Here is a 19,617-nt window from a genome sequence, read left to right on the forward strand (position 1 = left end):
GGCAGGACTAAATACACATTAGTTTTTCCAAAGCAAGTGTATAAAAGGAAATAGGGACAGGGACTGTAGGGATGTTGGGAAGGGGCTGTAGGAAAGGTGGATGGGGCAGATCCAGGATGGGGCTATAAAAGTCCATGGCATAGGGAAGGTGGGTGGGGGCATGGGGGCAGATCCAGGATGAGGCTATAGAAGTCCATGGCATAGGGAAGGTGGATGGGGGGTTGGGGCATATACAGGGTGGGGGCCATAGAAGTCCATGGCATATCATAGTTCTCTTTCTCGCAGTCTATGACATTCGCTCACATATTGCGCTGCTATCTCCACTGCTCTCTCTTCTTCCCCCAGCAGGATATATGTTTTCTCTTCCTCCTTCATGGTGGTGAAATCCGGGAAGAGATGTGAGAGTCTCCTGAAGTGAGTGTCCCTCACTGCTGAGTACTTGGAGCAGTGTAGCAGGAAGTGGGTCTCATCCTCCAGGGCCTCCTGGTCACAGTGTTGGCCCAGTCTTTCCTCCCTGGGCTTGTAGCTCTGCCTGTGTCGGCCGGATTCGATGGCCAGACTGTGGGCACTGAGTCTATACTGGCTAAGGATCTTGCGTTCTTTGGGGTCTGGGAGTTTCTCCTGGTATGGAGCCAGTCTGTAGTCTCTCTGTAGACTCTGGTACATGGTCAGTTTCTGTGAGCTGATGATGTCGTTCTTCCAGTCACTTACGTACCTCTCCTGGCCTTCGTCTACCATCTTCCTGATTTCGGCTTTTGTCAGGTTGTTGTGATTGGTTTTCTGGTCAGGTTGGGTTTGGGCGAGCTGTTCCAAGGGTCCTGTTTTTTCTGTTTCCCCTACATGTGTCAGGGCTTTATGGTGATGGGAGCTTGGATTGCTCCTACTTAGGTGAGCCTGGAATGACAGTGCCCTCTTTAGAACCGTTAGGTGTAGAGGGAATCTGCCCAGCTTGGCCCGGCAAGCACTGTTGGAGGTGCTCCGATGGACTTGGAGAAGGTGCTTGCAGAATTCCAGGTGGAATATTTCTGTTGGGCTTGAATCCCACCTTGACCAGTCTGGGTAGGTGTGAGGACCCCAGACTTCGCTGCCATACAGGAGGATTGGGGCGATGATAGAGTCGAAGATTTTTAACCAGACCCTCACTGGTGGCTTTAGATGGTAGAGTTTCCTTCGGATGGCATTGAAGGTTTTGCATGCCTTGTCTGTCAGGGTCTCTATGGCTTGTTTGAAGCTCCCTGATCAGTGAATCTCTAGGCCCAGGTAGGTATATTTGTCCATTCCTGTAAGGGCGCAGTTGTTGAGGATAAATGAAGGGTGCTAGTCTGATTTTCTCTTTCTCTTCTGGAACACCATGATGTTGGTTTTCTTTAGGTTGACCGGTAGAGCCCAGGTGGAGCTGAATTTCTCTAAGATTTTCAAGTTGTCTTGGAGGTCTTACTCGGTTGGTGACAGAAGCAGCAAGTCATCTGCATACAGCAGGAATTTCACCTGCGCGTCATGGAGGGTGAGACCTGGTGCTGTGGAAGATTCCAGAGCGGTAGCCAGCTCGTTGATGTAAATTTTGAAGAGCGTTGGGCTTAGGCTGCAGCCTTGTCTGACTCCCCGGCTCTGCTGGAAATAAGCCGTTCTTCTGCCGTTCACACTCACACTGCAGAGGTTCTCGGTGTAGGAGCTTTTGATAACATCATAGGTCTTTCCTCCTATTCCGCTCTCCAGCAGTTTCAGGAATAAGCCTGGGTGCCACACCGAATCAAAGGCCTTTTTAAAGTCCACGAAACAGGCGTATATCTTCCCGTTCTTTGTTTCGTGGACGTGGCTCTGAATGAGGCTGTGCAGGGTGTAGATGTGGTCAGTAGTGCGGTGGTTTGGCATGAACCCTGCTTGATTCTTGCTGAGGACGTTGTGCTCGGTGAGGAAACTGAGGATCCTCTTGTTCAGGATGCTGTTGAACAGTTTTCCCAGGTTGCTGCTGACACATACGCCTCTGTAGTTGGCTGCGTCATACCTGTCCCCATTCTTGTGGATGGGTGTGATGAGGCCTTGATTCCAGGTACGAGGGAAGTAGCCGGCACTTAGCACAATATTGAAGAGTTTAACCATTGCGGCCTGTATTTCTGGTGGGCTGTACTTCAGCATTTCTGGTAGGATTCCGTCCAGGCCACCGGCTTTTCTACATCTTATGGAAGAGATTCTCTCTGCTACTTCCTGTAATGTAATAGGTGTATCCACGGGGTTTTGGAAATGTTTTACTTTTTGCTCCATTGCTTTTAGTTTTGCCATTATGTTTTCCTGTTCTTGGCTTAGTTCTTCCTTTGGAATGTCTTTATAGAGGTCTCTGAAGTACTGGAGCCAGATGTTGCCATTTTGGATATGGATGTTGTTTTTCTTGTCTTTTGTGCCCATGTGGTTCCATAGTTCCCAGAAGGAGTTGTCTTGGAGGGCGTCTTGGAGTTGGTTAAGTTTGGTGGAGATGTAACTCTGCTTCTTCCTCGTGAGGATGGTTTTGTACTGCCTTTGTATGGTTTCATAGGCTTCCCTCAGACCCGGATGGTTGGGGTCTCTGTGTTTCTTGTTTGAGGCTGTTTTCAGGGTCTTCCGTACGGCTTTACATTCTCTGTCAAACCATCCGTTGATCTGTTTTTCTTTTGGTCTCTTGTAGTTGCCTTTTTTAAGGTCGGACAGTCTGGCCATTGCATAGAACATATTGTTGAGGTCTTTTGCAGCTTGACTCACTCCCTTTGGGTTAGGCTGGTACTCGTAGTTGTAGAAGTCGTGGAGCATCCGCTGTATTTCAGGTCTGCTGGGAGCCTCTTTATACTTTAATGCTGACGTTTTGTGCCATTTATAGGATGGAGGCCGGGTGAAGAGGCCGCTCTGCTGAGGCTTTTGAGTGGATGGTTTCTCTGTAGATTTCAGGTACAGAAGAAGTTGGCTGTGGTCTGACAGGTGCGTTTGTGGGGAGACTATGAAGGCGCTGATATTTGCCAGGTTAATATCTGTAATGGCATAATCTACTACACTCCTCCCTACATGGGAGTTTAGTGTGCACATCCCTAAGGAGTCTCCTTTGGTTCGTCCGTTAAGAATATGAAGTCATAAACTTCTGCATACGTTCAGGAGCTTTTTACCACTTTTTTTTTTTGACTGTACTGTCATAGTTGTTTCTCTCTGTGACTACTGAGTCTTGGCCGTTATTCTCTGCTCCAAATATGTAGATGTTCCCATCCGTGGTAAGGAAGTCGTTTTCTCTCCCTGTTCTTGCATTGAGTTCTCCAAAGATGAGAACTTTGCCCAGGCCCTGATAGTGGGCGGCTTCTCTTTGTAAGATCTCGAAGCAGTCTGGATTGAAGTAGGGTGACTCTGGCGGTGGTATATAGGTGGCGCAGAGATAGACATCAGACTGAGAGGTGAGGATGGAGTTGCTGATCCTGATCCATATAGTATGTATGTATGTTGTATGAATGTAGTATGTATGTAGTATGTATGTAGTATGTAGTATGTATGTAGTATGTATGTTTGTTTTTTTTTTTACATTCAACACATTAGCCGGATGATGGGACTACTACTGTCCCATCAATGGCTAATGTGTCAATCACTGTCATTGTACCAGGCATCGCCCGATGGGACTTGCAGTCCCATCGGACGATGCCTGCACACACACACACAACTCCCGGCAGTCCCACATAGACCCCCGAGAGGCCCATACAGGCCCCGGCAGGCCCTCAAAGGGCCCTGGCAGGCCTACATAGACCCCCGAGAGGCCCATACAGGCCCCGGCAGGCCCGCATAGACCCCCGAGAGGCCCATACAGGCCCCTGACAGCCGGCACAGGCCCCCGACAGGCCCGTACTGGTCCCGGCAGGCCTGCTCCGGGCCCCGGCAGACCCGCATAGACCCCCGAGAGGCCCGTACAGGCCTCCGACAGCCGGCACAGGCCTCCAGCAGGCCCGTACAGGCCCCGGCAGGCCCACATAGACCCCCGAGAGGCCTGTACAGGCCCCCGACAGCCGGCACAGGCCCCTGGCAGGCCTGTACAGACTCCCCGCAGTCGGCACAGACCGCGCTTCATGATGCGCACAGTCCACGCATTATGATGACATCATTTCAGCAGCCAGTCACAGCCACAACAGTGGCTCATTGCATTATTGGGACTTCCGATTCCGGTATCCGATATTGAAAAAATATCGGTACTCGGTATCGGAATTCCGATACAGCGAATATCGGCCGATACCCAATATTTGCAGTATCGGAATGATCAACACTACTCACGGGTTTAACTTCACCCGAAGTGTGCAGAGCGGGCTCTGTTCACACACAGAGGCTCCGCAACATAAACATGCAAAAACGCTGAGCCTGTTAGTGTCACAGGCCTCAGGAAAATGCACACACGGTATCTGGTCACAGGATCAGAACCTATGACAGAGGAGCTGCGTCCATCTAGACCTACCATGTGTGCGGCGTCGCTGCTGCGAGCGCCAAGAAGGGCTGCAACTGCAGCACGGCGTAGGACACTGCTGCTCGACGACAAAGCTAGAAAGCACGCGCAATGTCGGACGCTAGTGTAGAGGTGCGGTGTGCACAGTGGCCTAAGGCTTGACACTGACTGGCGCTGACTGCTAAACTAATTCCCTATCCACATACGTAATATCAGAGGGAAGGGGATTTATAATGAGTCAGTCACCAGAATCATACATCCGTCACCATTCACACATAGCAAGTATAGTCTATACTAGCGTATGGCGGAACGGCCATGCGCACTTTTTATAGCTGTGCGGGACCTTCCAGATCTCTGAGATGGACCAATGAGATCTGGAACAGGACCTGGCCACATGACTCCCGATCTCCAATTGGAGATCGTCTCGTGAGCATGCCCAGTAGGAGCACAGAGGGACTAAGTCTCTGGAGCGGTCTGCTGCAAAGTAATCTACTCTGCAGTAGAAAGACAGCAGGAGACCGCAGAATGTGAGTCTCTGGATTCCTGCAGAGCAGACGCAGAAACCTGACGCCTAACACTTCCCTTCTGATCCCCGACGTGTGCCCAAACAGTGGTTCTGCCCCACATATGGGGTACAAGTGTACTCAGGACAAATTGGACAACAACTTTTGGGGTCCAATTTCTCCTGTTACCATTGTGAAAATAAAAATTAGCAGGCTAAAAATCATTTTTTGAGGAAAAAAAAATTAATTTTATTTTCACGGCTCTGTGTTATAAACTTCTGTGAAGCACCTGGAGGTTCAAAGTGCTCACTATGCATCTAGATAAGTTCCTTAGGGGGTTTAGTTTCCAAAATGGGGTCACTTGTGGGGGAGTTCCAAAGTTTGGGCACACAGGGGCTCTCCAAACACGACATGGTGTCCGCTAACGATTGGAGCTAATTTTCTATTCAAAAAGTCAAATAGCACTCCTTTCCTTCTGAGCCCTGCCGTGCGCCCAAACAGTGGTTCCCCCCCACATTTGGGGAACCGGCATACTCAGGACAAACTGGACAACAACTTTTGGGGTCCATCTTATCCTGTTTCCCTTGGGAAAATAAATATTAGCTTGCTAAAAAATAATTTTTGAGGATAAAAAATGATTTTTTATTTTCTCTGCTCTGTGTTATAATCTTCTGTGAAGCACTTGGGGGTTCAAAGTGCTCACCACACATCTAGATTAGTTCCTTTGGGGGTCTAGTTTCCAAAATGGGGTGACTTGTGGGGGAGCTCCAATGTTTAGGCACACAGGGACTCTCCAAACGCCACATGGCAATCGCTAAATATTCCAGCATATTTTCCATTCAAAAAGTCAAATGGTGCTCCTTCCATTCTGAGCCCTGCCGTGCGCCCAAACAGTGGTTTACGACCACATATAAGGTATCGGTGTACTCAGCAGAAATTGCCCAACAAATTTTAGGATCCATTTTACCCTGTGGTCCGTGTGAAAATGAAAAAACTGAGGCTAAAAGAAAATTTTTGTGAAAAAACAGTACTTTTTCTTTTTTACGGACCAATTTGTGAACCACCTGGGGGTTCAAAGTGCTCACTATGCATCTAGATAAGTTCCTTGGAGGGTCTAGTTTCCAAAATAGGGTCACTTGTGGGGGAGCTCCAATGTTTAGGCACACAGGGACTCTCCAAACGCGACATGGCAACTGCTAAATATTCCAGCATATTTTCCATTCAAAAAGTCAAATGGTGCTCCTTCCCCTCTGAGCCCTGCCGTGCACCCAAACAGTGGTTTATGACCACATATGTGGTATCAGTGTACTCAGAAGAAATCGCCCAACAAATTTTAGAATCCATATTACCCTGTGTCTTATGCGAAAATGAAAAATCTGAGGCTAAAAGAAAATTTTTGTGAAAAAAAAGTACTTTTTTTTTACGGATCAATTTGTGAAGCACCTAGGGGTTCAAAGTGCTTACTATGCATCTAGATAAGTTCCTTGGAGGGTCTAGTTTCCAAAATAGGGTCACTTGTGGGGGTGCTCCAATGTTTAGGTGCACAGGGACTCTCCAAACCTGACATGGCAACCACTAAATATTCCAGCATACTTTCCATTCAAAAAGTCAATTGGCGCTCCTTCCCTTCTGAGCCCTGCCATGCACCCAAACAGTGGTTTATGACCACACATATGAGGTATCGGTGTACTCAGGAGAAATTGCCCAACAAATTTTAGGATTCATTTTATCTTGTTGCCCATGTGAAAATCAAAAAATTGATGCAAAAATAAAATTTTTGTTGGAAAAATTAAAATGTCCATTTTTTCCTTCCATGTTGCTTTAGTCCCTGTGAAGCACCTGAAGGGTTAATAATCTTCTTCAGTGTAGTTTTGAGTAGCTTGAGGGGTTCAGTTTTTAGAATGGTGTCACTTTTGGGTATTTTCTGCCATGTAGACCCCTCAAAGTAACTTCCAATGTGAGGTGGTCCCTAAAAAAATGGTTTTGTAAATTTCGTTGTAAAAATGAGAAATCGCTGGTCAATTTTTAACCCTAGGGTCCTAACAAAACAAAATTTTGTTTCCAAAATTGTGCTGATGACATGTGGGAAATGTTATTTATTAACTAGTTTGTGTCACATAACTCTCTGGTTTAACAGAATAAAAATTCAAAATTTGAAAATTGTGAAAACTTACCACTAACATGAAGCCCAATATGTCACGAAACAGCAATCTCAGAATCGCTAGGAAGCATTGAAGTGTTCCTGAGTTATTACCTCATAAAGGAACACTGGTCAGAATTGCAAAAAATGGCCAGGTCATTAAGGTCAAAATAGGCTTGGTCATGAAGGGGTTAAGACATTTATTGAGTGTTATATACCAAAGAAATGTACTCCAGACCACGGAATTGTCATAATAATTGTAGTAATGTCCTTTCTTTATTTTTATATTCATTAATATCATATTTTAAAAGACATTTATATCTCTCAGATTTAGAATGATATTTAGTTAAAATAACATTACAAAGTTGATGTATATGATAGCCTTTGCGTTTCTTAGGTTGCTTCCTTTATGACTTACAATGAATAGGTGTCTTGACTTACTTCCTTTTGGTATCATAGATAATAGGATGCTTGCATTCAGACTATATGGCCGGGGTCACACTAGAGAGGAATACGGACGAGTGAGAGGCGTTCAAAGCACGCATTACACACGGACCAATGATTCTCTATGGGTTTGCTCCCAACAGCCGTATATTTCTCGTCCATATTCTATGGTCCGTGCCAATCGCAGCATGCTGCGATTGTCAGCGTACTACGCCCGTAGTACGCCAATGCAAGTCCATGGGTGCACAAAAAATATGGATTACACACGGACCACACGTGTGACTTGCGAGAAATACGCAGGTCTTTTGGCAGGTGACAGGAAATGGGCCAATCCATCATCAGGAAGCTTAGACATGCAAATGAGCTCAAAAAGCGCTCCAGACATCCAGGAAGTACGCCTCCACGGAGTCCTGTAGCGTCATGGCGCCATATTTCCTAAATGTGGAGATGTTGATTGTGCTAGTGCAGGAGCGGCCAGAAATCTGGGACCAACGTGATGCCCATTATGCCAACCGGGCAAGAAAGGAGGCGTCATGGAGGCGCATATGTCGCCAGATGTTCCATGATTTTGGTGATCGGCCACATGAGGAGCAGCAGAATCTGAGTAAGTACAAGCCAAAAACTGATTAAAAATACCTCACATCCAAAAATGCATATAGAATCCGCCCCATCCCCTTCCTGTGCTTGTACTTTTTTCCTCATGAGGCGGGTAGATTTGGATGTGACACATGGTTTCACACTGCCATAATTTGGCCCAGGCCACAAGCTCCTCATCCTCCTAGCCAAACAAGTTTTTAAGTGTAGTTACTTCATACATGAACAACTGTGACCCTGTGTATCTGGCCTGGATGCCCCAATTAGATATGCCACCCTGGGTAGAAAGCACACCCCAGAAGGCCACATGTCTAGACTACTGGTAGCAAATTTGACCTATAAAATATGTTAAATGGTGAATTTTTCCTGTCACATTGCAGTGGAAGATGTGATGAGACGCTGGCGCAGCATCCGCGATCAATACAGGCGCGAACGTCAGCAGCGGTCCAGGAGTGGTGATGTGGGCAACATAAAGAGGAAATATATATATTATGACCGCCTATCCTTCCTCGCCCCTATTCAGGATCTGAGACCGTAAGTAGATACCTCACACCACATTACACACATACTTTACAGGGCCAAAAATATTGATTTATTTTTGGCTGTGTTCTATTTCGTAACAGAACTCAGTCCAACCTTACGGAGAGAGGAACTAGCTCAGAAACAGAGCCCATCATTGATCCTGGGTCTGCAGGGGATGAGGTGGCTGGCCCATCTTCTCATGGGTGAAGAATCCTGTCAGGAAAACCCAGTGCCTGCGCCACAAACCCCACCACCAGGACCGTCTGCTGCTGCACCATCAGCCATACTGAAGGAGCAAGGCAACATGAGCAGCAGCCCAACTGGCCAGATCCGGGGCTCCCCACAGCCTGCTGGACCATCCCAGCGAGGAAGAAGAAGGCGCCATATCCCTGCCCAAGATACCCGTACCAATGTGGACACAGGAGTCCTCAACTATCTGGCTAGAGTGAATACAGATGATGGCGAGGAGGCTTACTCACGTAGCCTGGCCCTTTATCTACGTGCCCTTTCCTGTGAGGTGAGGCTCCGTATTCGAGGATGTTTTCAGATCCTGCTTGATACAAGCACACCCCCCAATACCCCATATGAGTTATTTGAATATCTGGAGAGGTGGCAGCTTTCACCCAGAAATCTAATGCGCCTTAGACCACCCACACCCATGCTTGCTCAAGCAGGCTCTGAGGATCCTCAAATGCGTGGGCCTACACCTCACCCCCTTCCTCCCCCCACCCAACCTTTCCAACACCAGCCACATATGTCTGCCTCTAGCCAACCCCACCAATATGGCCACTTTTTCCCACCCAGTGTTGGAGGCTGGTCCCAACCTGATTGGGGACGACATGGCTATATTGGTGGATATGAGACATGGGCCTACCTGACCCAACAAGATGCCCCTGGTCAGTATCACTCTGGCCAGTACCAAGCCCAATCCCAGGAGGCAGTACAATACCCACATCATGGTCAACAGTACGCCCCAACACAGGGCAATGGGCAAGTTGGGCAAAGTAGCCAGCACCAAACACAGGCTGGTCTTCCGCATTCTCCTCCCCCAACACACCAAACTTTATAATCTTTCCATTTTGTTATTCCCTAATGTTATTTTTGTAATTTTCCATGTTTGAAAATTTTATTGTGACACAATTTTCACATCTGCAAAAAGGCCAAATTGGCCCATTGCCACATTTGTGATATGGCAAGAATATGTTTTGCTTTAAAAAAACAAAACAAAAAAAAAGGCAAAAGTAAACATTTGTCTACTACATTTTACATCTCTGTCTCAATTCAAAAAAACCATGTCAGCATACTAACATACGCTTACCAATGCAATTCAACAGTCATAGAATGAGAAGGGGAAGAAATATATATATTTAGACACACATAAACCTAAATATTATAACATAGACACAGCATGCTCTTGCCAAGAAGTTTCCCCCTCAGGTGACATAAAGTAATTTGTGAAAATATCACGCACTTTGAGGCCAGAGAGCGGTCTACGTTGAGGGTTGCTAGGTGGTCTCGCCCTAAGCACATTGTCCAACCCACGCACAACACCAGAAGAGGAGGAACAATCATGTATCCTGGTGAAGTTATGAAGAACCACACAAACTTTAACTACTTCATTAACATTTTGTTCACTCAGCTGAATGGCAGACTGGAGTACCCACCATTTTGCACAAACAATGCCAAAGGAACACTCCACCAGTCGCCGAGCACGTGATAGGCGCAAGTTGAAAATTCTGCGCCGGTGGTCAAGGTTGTGCTGGGGATATGGCCTCATGACATTGCGCGTTAACTGAAACGCCTCATCTGCCACAAGGACATAAGGGACAGATTCTTGAGTGGAGCCTGGTAGCTGGCGTGGTGGTGGTAGATCCAACTGGTTGGTGCATAGCCGCCGAGCCATAATGGAAGTATTGAAGACTCGAGAGTCTCCCGTCCTTCCATAGGCCCCAATGTCAACAATTATAAACTTGTATTGAGGGTCGGCCAGAGCCAACAATGCAACAGAAAAGTATTGTTTATAATTGAAGAATTGGGAGCCAGAGTTCGGCGGCTTACGCACCCGAATATATTTGCCATCAAGGGCCCCAATACAATTAGGAAACTGGCATTCCTCCTCAAAGTCCCTTGATATCCTCAACCAGTCTTCCATCCTGGGCTCGGGCATGACGAGTTGATGTAGTCTTGACCATATTTCCATATTTCACTACATGTCGACCTCACTATGCCAGAAATGGTAGATCTTCCAATCAGAAACTCATGGTGGAGGGCGGCATAAGACAGGCCAGTGGACAGGAAGCTGAAGAACAAAAGGAAAGGAACATTTTAGAATGCACAAATTACCCAAAAAACAGGTACATACATACCAAACTTGTTAGGATTTCAGATCTACTAACACACACATATTTGGTTGCACAATGACTAAGTGATATTCAGTACATATTACACATAACTTTCTGGTCTGTAAGTTTCAACATATCTGGAATAAGATGAGGGCATTAAAATTAGTCCATGAAGCAATATATACATACTTTGGGCAACACATCATGAACATAGAGAATGTGGTTGTGTAGTACATACCATAATGTGAGTAGAAGTCACTCCTCTGCAGATATAGCTTTGCGCATCATAGTGTCCTGAAAAGTTATCCCAGGGTGCACTGTCTCCAAGAGTCGATCAAATGTTGCAAGGCTCATGCGACTGTATTGGTAGAATTTTGCAGGATGCTCCCGCAGAGAAGAATAGAGGCGGTGAAAATGACCTCATGTGAGTCGTTGCCTCAAAAGTGGATGTACCCACATGCGTCTCCTCCTCCACGGATCCACTATCACTGGGTATGGTTGACCAAAGCGGCGTGACAAAAGCCAGTTGAAGAGAACCTGCTCAGTTGTGTTGAAAGTCAGACTGTCTGCCATGTTGCACATACAACACCAACACACCTAGTGAAGGCAAGGTCACAAATGGCCAGAATGGAGGCAGCCACCTGTTCCTGAGGCAATAAATCGGGTGCAGGCTAATGATTTAAATTGTTTGCAGGCCTCAAAACCGTTAAATGTCCATTTTGCAAGCCTGCGAGAAAATCTCGCCATACGGATGCCATACAGATTACATACGGAATACATACGGATGCTGACATGCGCAAAATACGCGACCACATCTTGCTTACGGATAACATACGGAGCACTATTTAGGGGTCATTCATCCGTATTATGCATGTAAACTACGGACCGTATTTTGCGTCGGTTAGTGTGACCCCGGCCTATGACTTTGACAAAGATCTATCTGATTGAAACGTTAGAAGACGTAAAGGAACACACCAGCAATATATAATATAATATAAATCAAAACTATAATAAATTAGCAATGTGTGCCTTTAAAGTTGGATGGCAGACCATCCGGTATCAAAATGAAGAACCAAAACTACCATGTGATGTACACAGACCACAGAAGGAAATTGTGTGAATATGGATGAAGAAAATCCAAGGGATTTATCGAAGAGAATAATGTTTATTATTATAAATTCAAGCACAATGCACAACAATATAAAAAACAAATAAAATGATTAAAAATGTGGCACAGAGAACACCTCAATATATAGGTAATATCATACTTAGATGTATTAACCACTGCAAAAAAAATTTTAATGGTAAGAGAAAAAAAGAAAAAATTATGTAATGATCCCCAATAAAACAGCAGAGAAAAATATATATATGTGTGTGTCAATATATGTGTATAAAAGTGAATAAAAAAATTGTGTGAAAAAACAGAAAAAATTATTTTAATGTGAGAAAAATACGCATCTAATAAAACACTAAGTGACAATTGTAATGATAAATATGCTTGTAATGTGAGTACAAGAAAAAATAAATATAATAAAATATATGTAGTATAATCAACTGCTGAAATAGTTGGGTAAACGCAATTTGTTCACAAATATGCAATGCCAGTGTATAAACTAAATAGTACTTAGTGGCCGGACATAAAGCCTAAAATAAATGAACATATAGCGCTATATATTATAATTAGTCACAAGTGTGTAGCTTAATGTGCAAAAGGGCTGAATATCAAATCCTCAAATATTAGCACAAAACCCGTACGATGAATTAAACTGTCTTGTAGCGCTATATAGTGAACATGGGCCAGCACAGAGACAAAGAAAAAAATATAATCAGCAAACTAATAAGCGGTTGTATGAAAGAAATATATACAAATGGCTCCAACACATAATATATGCAATAAGTGTTTCTTTGACACAAAAAGTGATAAACCCAATGTGATAGCGGGCATATAACGCTATATATTATAATTAATCACAAGGTGTGTAGCTTAGTGTGCAAAGAGGCTGAATATCAAATCCTCAAATATTAGCACAAAACCCATGCGGTGAATTAAACTGCCATGTAGCGCTGTATAATGAAAATGCGCCAGCACCGAGACAAAAAAGAAAAAAAGAAAAAAATTCAATCAACAAACTAATAAACGGTTGTATGAAAGGAATATATACATATGTCTCTAGCACATAATATATGCAATGAGTGTTTCTTTAACGCAAAAGGTGATAGACCCAATGTAATATAATAAACCACAATGGAGCGCTAAATAAAACGCATGAACCAGCATGGACACGGGCCAGTGCAAAGCTTAGATCCAAACCAGCACCAGACTAAATCTGTGGTGTGGTGGGCTAAACAAAGTGTCCAGCGCTCAATACTAAAAACGGCATAAGAATAGGTGAAGCATGATGTATTACCCGGTGGATGAGGAACAGTGATAGAGGTGGATGGCCACAAGAACGCGCCCCGACGCGCGTTTCGGAAGAACTCCTTCGTCAGGGGAGTTCTTCCGAAATGCGCGTCGGGGCGCGTTCTTGTGGCCATCCACCTCTATCACTGTTCCTCATCCACCGGGTAATACATCATGCTTCACCTATTCTTATGCCGTTTTTAGTATTGAGCGCTGGACACTTTGTTTAGCCCACCACACCACAGATTTAGTCTGGTGCTGGTTTGGATCTAAGCTTTGCACTGGCCCGTGTCCATGCTGGTTCATGCGTTTTATTTAGCGCTCCATTGTGGTTTATTATATTACATTGGGTCTATCACCTTTTGCGTTAAAGAAACACTCATTGCATATATTATGTGCTAGAGACATATGTATATATTCCTTTCATACAACCGTTTATTAGTTTGTTGATTGAATTTTTTTCTTTTTTTCTTTTTTGTCTCGGTGCTGGCGCATTTTCATTATACAGCGCTACATGGCAGTTTAATTCACCGCATGGGTTTTGTGCTAATATTTGAGGATTTGATATTCAGCCTCTTTGCACACTAAGCTACACACCTTGTGATTAATTATAATATATAGCGTTATATGCCCGCTATCACATTGGGTTTATCACTTTTTGTGTCAAAGAAACACTTATTGCATATATTATGTGTTGGAGCCATTTGTATATATTTCTTTCATACAACCGCTTATTAGTTTGCTGATTATATTTTTTTCTTTGTCTCTGTGCTGGCCCATGTTCACTATATAGCGCTACATGACAGTTTAATTCATCGTACGGGTTTTGTGCTAATATTTGAGGATTTGATATTCAGCCCTTTTGCACATTAAGCTACACACTTGTGACTAATTATACTATATAGCGCTATATGTTCATTTATTTTAGGCTTTATGTCCGGCCACTAAGTACTATTTAGTTTATACACTGGCATTGCATATTTGTGAACAAATTGCGTTTACCCAACTATTTCAGCAGTTGATTATACTACATATATTTTATTATATTTATTTTTTCTTGTACTCACATTACAAGCATATTTATCATTACAATTGTCACTTAGTGTTTTATTAGATGCGTATTTTTCTCACATTAAAATAATTTTTTCTGTTTTTTCACACAATTTTTTTATTCACTTTTATACACATATATTGACACACACATATATATATATTTCTCTGCTGTTTTATTGGGGATCATTACATAATTTTTTCTTTTTTTCTCTTACCATTAAAAATTTTTTTGCAGTGGTTAATACATCTAAGTATGATATTACCTATATATTGAGGTGTTCTCTGTGCCACATTTTTAATCATTTTATTTGTTTTTTATATTATTGTACATTGTGCTTGAATTTATAATAATAAACATTATTCTCATCGATAAATCCCTTGGATTCTTTATCCATATTCACACAATTTCCTTCTGTGGTCTGTGTACATCACATGGTAGTTTTGGTTCTTCATTCTGATTGAAACGTTGTATTGCATCATAGCGGAATAAAGTTTTTTTCTCTTTTTTACTACATCTTGATGGAGCGCTGTTCTTCTATTTTTTGATTGCTAGAATTACTGTTAAGACATGCCTTTATCTTTATCTATTTAAACTTGATGAAATGATATTAGGGCAGACATTTGATTACGCTGATAACTTTGTTTCCATGCTAGCATGATAATAACAATAATCTTTATTTTTATATAGCGCTAACATATTCCGCAGCACTTTACAGTTTACACACATTTTCATCACTGTCCCTGATGGGGCTCACAATCTATATTCCCTATCAGTATGTCTTTGGAGTGTGGGAGGAAACCGGAGTGCCCGGAGGAAACCCACGCAAACACGGGGAGAACATACAAACTCCTTGCAGATGTTGTCCTTGGTGGGATTCGAACCCAGGACTCCAGCGCTGCGCTAACCACTGAGCCACCGTGCTGCCCTGCATGATCAATAAATGACAAATTATCTTACAAATTCAGGTGTGAAAGATTTCTGAGTGGAAAGAGACAAAACTCCACTGACATTTTGTTCCTTTTCTTTGAATTTGGTGGCTCTGAATTGATTTTAATTTTTAATTTTTATTTTACTGTATGTCAATGTGTCTCTTTATATTTTAGTTTTTAACTGTCTAAATGATTCTGGTATGGATGCCTTTCTCCATCCTCCATCTATCTGCTATACATTCAACTACAAATGAATGAGCGAATGATTATGAGATGTGTCTATATGAAATGGACGGTGTTATTAAACCTACAAGAATTAAGAACTCCTCTACTAACGGTCTGGCAACAGAATGACCCTATTCCCATTTGTTTACATTTTGTTAATTGTCTGTATTTTATGTCTTTGAGTATATTCAAACACATTTTGTAGCATGTATACTAACGATTAATTCTATATGTGTGTGTCACTTATAGAGTATTTTATATATTGTACTTCTATGTATTTTTATATTTATTGAGTATATATATTTTTTATATGCACACTTGTTAATCATTTATTTTATTGGATAATTAGCTTGATATGAAATATGTCTATAAAAAAAAAATTTCCCCCTTCTTATATGTATGCACTTTTGCACTTTACTTCTTATATAATGTGGAATTCTCTAATTTGGTTATTTCCTCTGTTATTGTTATATGGGATTTGGGTGTTTCTTGTTTGTGAACAATGATTTGCACTATAGGAACACAAAAGCGCAAATAGGGTCTTATCCGATGATAAATTTATAAAAATATATAGAATCTACTCACTCGCTGTCGGAGAGAAAAGGCACACAGAATTAGTGATAAGCTGCTGCACGTCCAAGGATCAGACAAGTGACCGCCGAAATATCAAATCCTATGGAGCTTTTTTTGGACTCCGTGCGCTGCTTAATAATATACAGAATTACAGTTGTGATAAAAGATCAATGCTTTATACCCAACGCGTTTCGAAGTATAAGCTACTTCTTCCTCAGGGCATGACAGACATGAAAAAATAGTGTTGCTTCCAAACTAAATACACTCCACATTTGAAAATTGGCACCAATAGTCACATGTTTTTTTTTCAAAGAGTCAAAGTTCATATTATGACGTATAGATCTATCACATGGTAAAACACGATCATTAATATCCTTATAAAATAACATATTCCTTTATTCATTCACAGATAAAATTTGAAAAAAAGAAAGAAAAGAAAATTTAAGAAAAAATAAATAAAAAACGAAAAAAGAAGTTATATAAGAAAAAGCCACGAACCAATTGAAGAAAACCAAAGAAGAAAGGGGAAAAACAGCAGAACACTCTATCCACCACAACAGAACGGAAACAGATCGCTGAAGAAATTTTCACTGCTCCATAAAGACTTTTTTATCTAAAAATATATTAATTATATATGCAAGAATATCTATTGCAAATGTACATATATATATTAAAAAAAATCATATGAATCCTCCCGAAAATATGAGAAATGGAAAATAAAAGATAAAAAAAAATAAAAAATATACATATTTATATTTTGTGTGTGTATTGATTAATTAATGAAATCCATTTTAAACCTATTTATGTCAGATCCATGAGGAATATTTTCTAGCGAAAATACATGCCGTATTTTTTTGCAGAAGGCATGCTAAATCATACTTAAAAGGAAAAAATACACAAATAAATCCTTTTTACAGAAAAAACCAATACTAATCACTTATCAAAACATCAAAAGCTGTCTGTGGCGTCCACCACAAGAAACAGACCCACAAACAAAAAAGCACCACAAAGGAAACAGGTTCGCTCCCTGTACAAGTCGCATGACCAGCTCCAAACAGGGAAGGAATGTATATATATAAGCATATAAAAATAACATTAACCTTTGCTAAAATTAGAACGATAAAAATATAAAAGTCTGCCTGCACACAATACTTTATAGGCAAAAGTTGCAACCAAGAATATAAAAATGTACCTGATAAAATTATGTAATTGTTGAAATAAAAAATATAATAAAATGTATTTTATTTTTTCAAGTAAAATTATTATATTTCAACAATTTTATCAGGTACATTTTTAATTTCTTGGTTGCGACTTTTGCCTATAATGTATTGTGTGCAGTCAGACTTTTATATTTAACAAAGGTTAATGTTATTTTTATATGTATGTATGAGATGCTTATATATATACATTCCTTCCCTGTTTGGAGCTGAACATGCGACTTGTAGAGGGCACAATCCTGTTTCCCTTGTGGTGCTTTTTTGTTTGTGGGTCTGTTTCTTGTGGTGGATGCCACAGACAGCTTTTGATGTTTTGATAAGTGATTAGTATTGGTTTTTTCTGTAAAATGGATTTATTTGTGTATTTTTTCCTTTTAAGTATGATATAGCATGCCTTCTGCAAAAAAATTCGGGATGTATTTTCGCTAGAAATTATTCCTCATGGATATGACATAAATAGGTTTAAAATGGATTTAATTAATTAATCAATACACACACAAAATATAAATAAGTATATTTTTTATTTTTTTTATCTTTTATTTTCCATTTCTCATATTTTCGGGAGGATTCATATGATTTTTTTATATATATATATATATATATATATATATAGATATAGATATGTACATTTGCAATAGATATTCTTGCATATATAATTAATATATTTTTATATAAAAAAAAGTCTTTATGGAGCAGTGAGAATTCCTTCAGCGATCTGTTCCCGTTCTGGTGTGGTGGATAGAGTGTTATGCTGTTTTTCCCCTTTCTTCTTCGGTTTTCTTCAATTGGATCGTGACTTTTTCTAATATAACTTCTTTTTTCGTTTTTTATATATTTTTTCTTAAATTTTCTTTTCTTTCTTTTTTTCAAATTTTATCTCTGAATGAATAAAGGAATATGTTATTTTTTAATGATCGTGTTTTACCATGTGATTGATCTATACGTCATAATATGAACTTTGACTCTTTGAAAAAAAAAACATGTGACTATTGTCGCCAATTTTCAAATGTGGAGTGTATTTAGTCTGGAAGCAATGCTATTTTTTCATGTCTGTCATCCCCTGAGGAAGAAGTAGCTTATACTTCGAAATGCGTTGGGGATAAAGCATTGATCTTTTATCACAACTGTAATTCTGTACATTATTAAGCGGTGCACGGAGTCCAAAAAAAGCTCCATAGGATTTGTTTGTGAACAATAGAGAGATTGACTGAGCATTGTAATTCGTTCTAGGGTAATTAACATAGTAATATAGTAACATAGTTATTAAGGTTGAAGGGTGACTTTAAGTCCATCTAGTTCAACCCATATCCTATCCTAACCTGCCCTAACATGTTGATAAAGGCAAAGATTGAGATCGGCATCTAATTAATGTCCCCATGGTAGTTACTCTCTGCTACCCATCTCCAAGGTGATGCAATGAGATCTGCGCATGTCTGTGACGTAATGATAGGCGCTGCGTTGCCAACGGCACCCAGGATGTGACGTGTGCGGGTCACTGACATCACGGGGGATTTCCCCTTACCCACATGGTAGGCCGGAAGTACGCTCAGGGTGTATCTTGCTTCAGCACACATGCGCAACAGATGGGTCACTTTATGGAATTCACCTGGAGCTATGGGTGTATTAGGAAGACTGGCATATAAATGGATATAGGCCCCCAAGGAAGCCCACGTGAAACACATGTAGGGGCTACATTGGCTCATTCAAGTGGTACTAATATTGGTAAGAACCTGGACTATGTGATTTAAAGCGATCTGCAGTATATGTATGCAATGGGGGAAGTGGGTTATTTACTATTCACCTCAGAAAAATTCTTTGATTGTTAATTTACATTTGATGAAGTATACTGCATGCCCCTCAACAACATTATGCTGCATTTATTATATCAGGAATTCATCATCTTTATAAAACAGAATTCATCATCTTTCCCCCATCTCACACAACCCTTCCACCAGACCTATCCATCAATGTCAACGGCTGCTCTGTTTCCCCAGTCTCGTACGCTCAGTGCCTTAGGGTGATCCTCGACTCTGCGCTCTCTTTCAAACCACATATCCAAGCCCTCGCCTCCTCCTGCCGCCTCAAACTCAAAAATATTTCCCAGATACACTCATTCCTCATCCACAAAACCACAAAAACACCAGGGCATGCTCTTATCATCTCCCGCCTCTACTACTGCAACCTCCTACTCTCTGGCCTCCCCTCTAGCACTCTGGCTCCGCTCCAGTCCATCCTACA

General features: G+C 41.6%; 1 protein-coding gene across 1 annotated transcript in view; it reads right to left on the minus strand.

Annotated features, from left to right (window-relative positions):
• Positions 1–19,617, minus strand: part of UNC93A (unc-93 homolog A) — a 284,218-nt gene that overhangs the window by 208,237 nt on the left and 56,364 nt on the right. The gene's annotated exons all lie outside the window — the stretch shown is intronic.

The sequence above is a fragment of the Dendrobates tinctorius genome, unplaced genomic scaffold (genome assembly GCF_039654945.1).
Source record: "Dendrobates tinctorius isolate UK_male_01 unplaced genomic scaffold, ASM3965494v1 ptg000140l, whole genome shotgun sequence".
Taxonomy (NCBI): domain Eukaryota; kingdom Metazoa; phylum Chordata; class Amphibia; order Anura; family Dendrobatidae; genus Dendrobates; species Dendrobates tinctorius.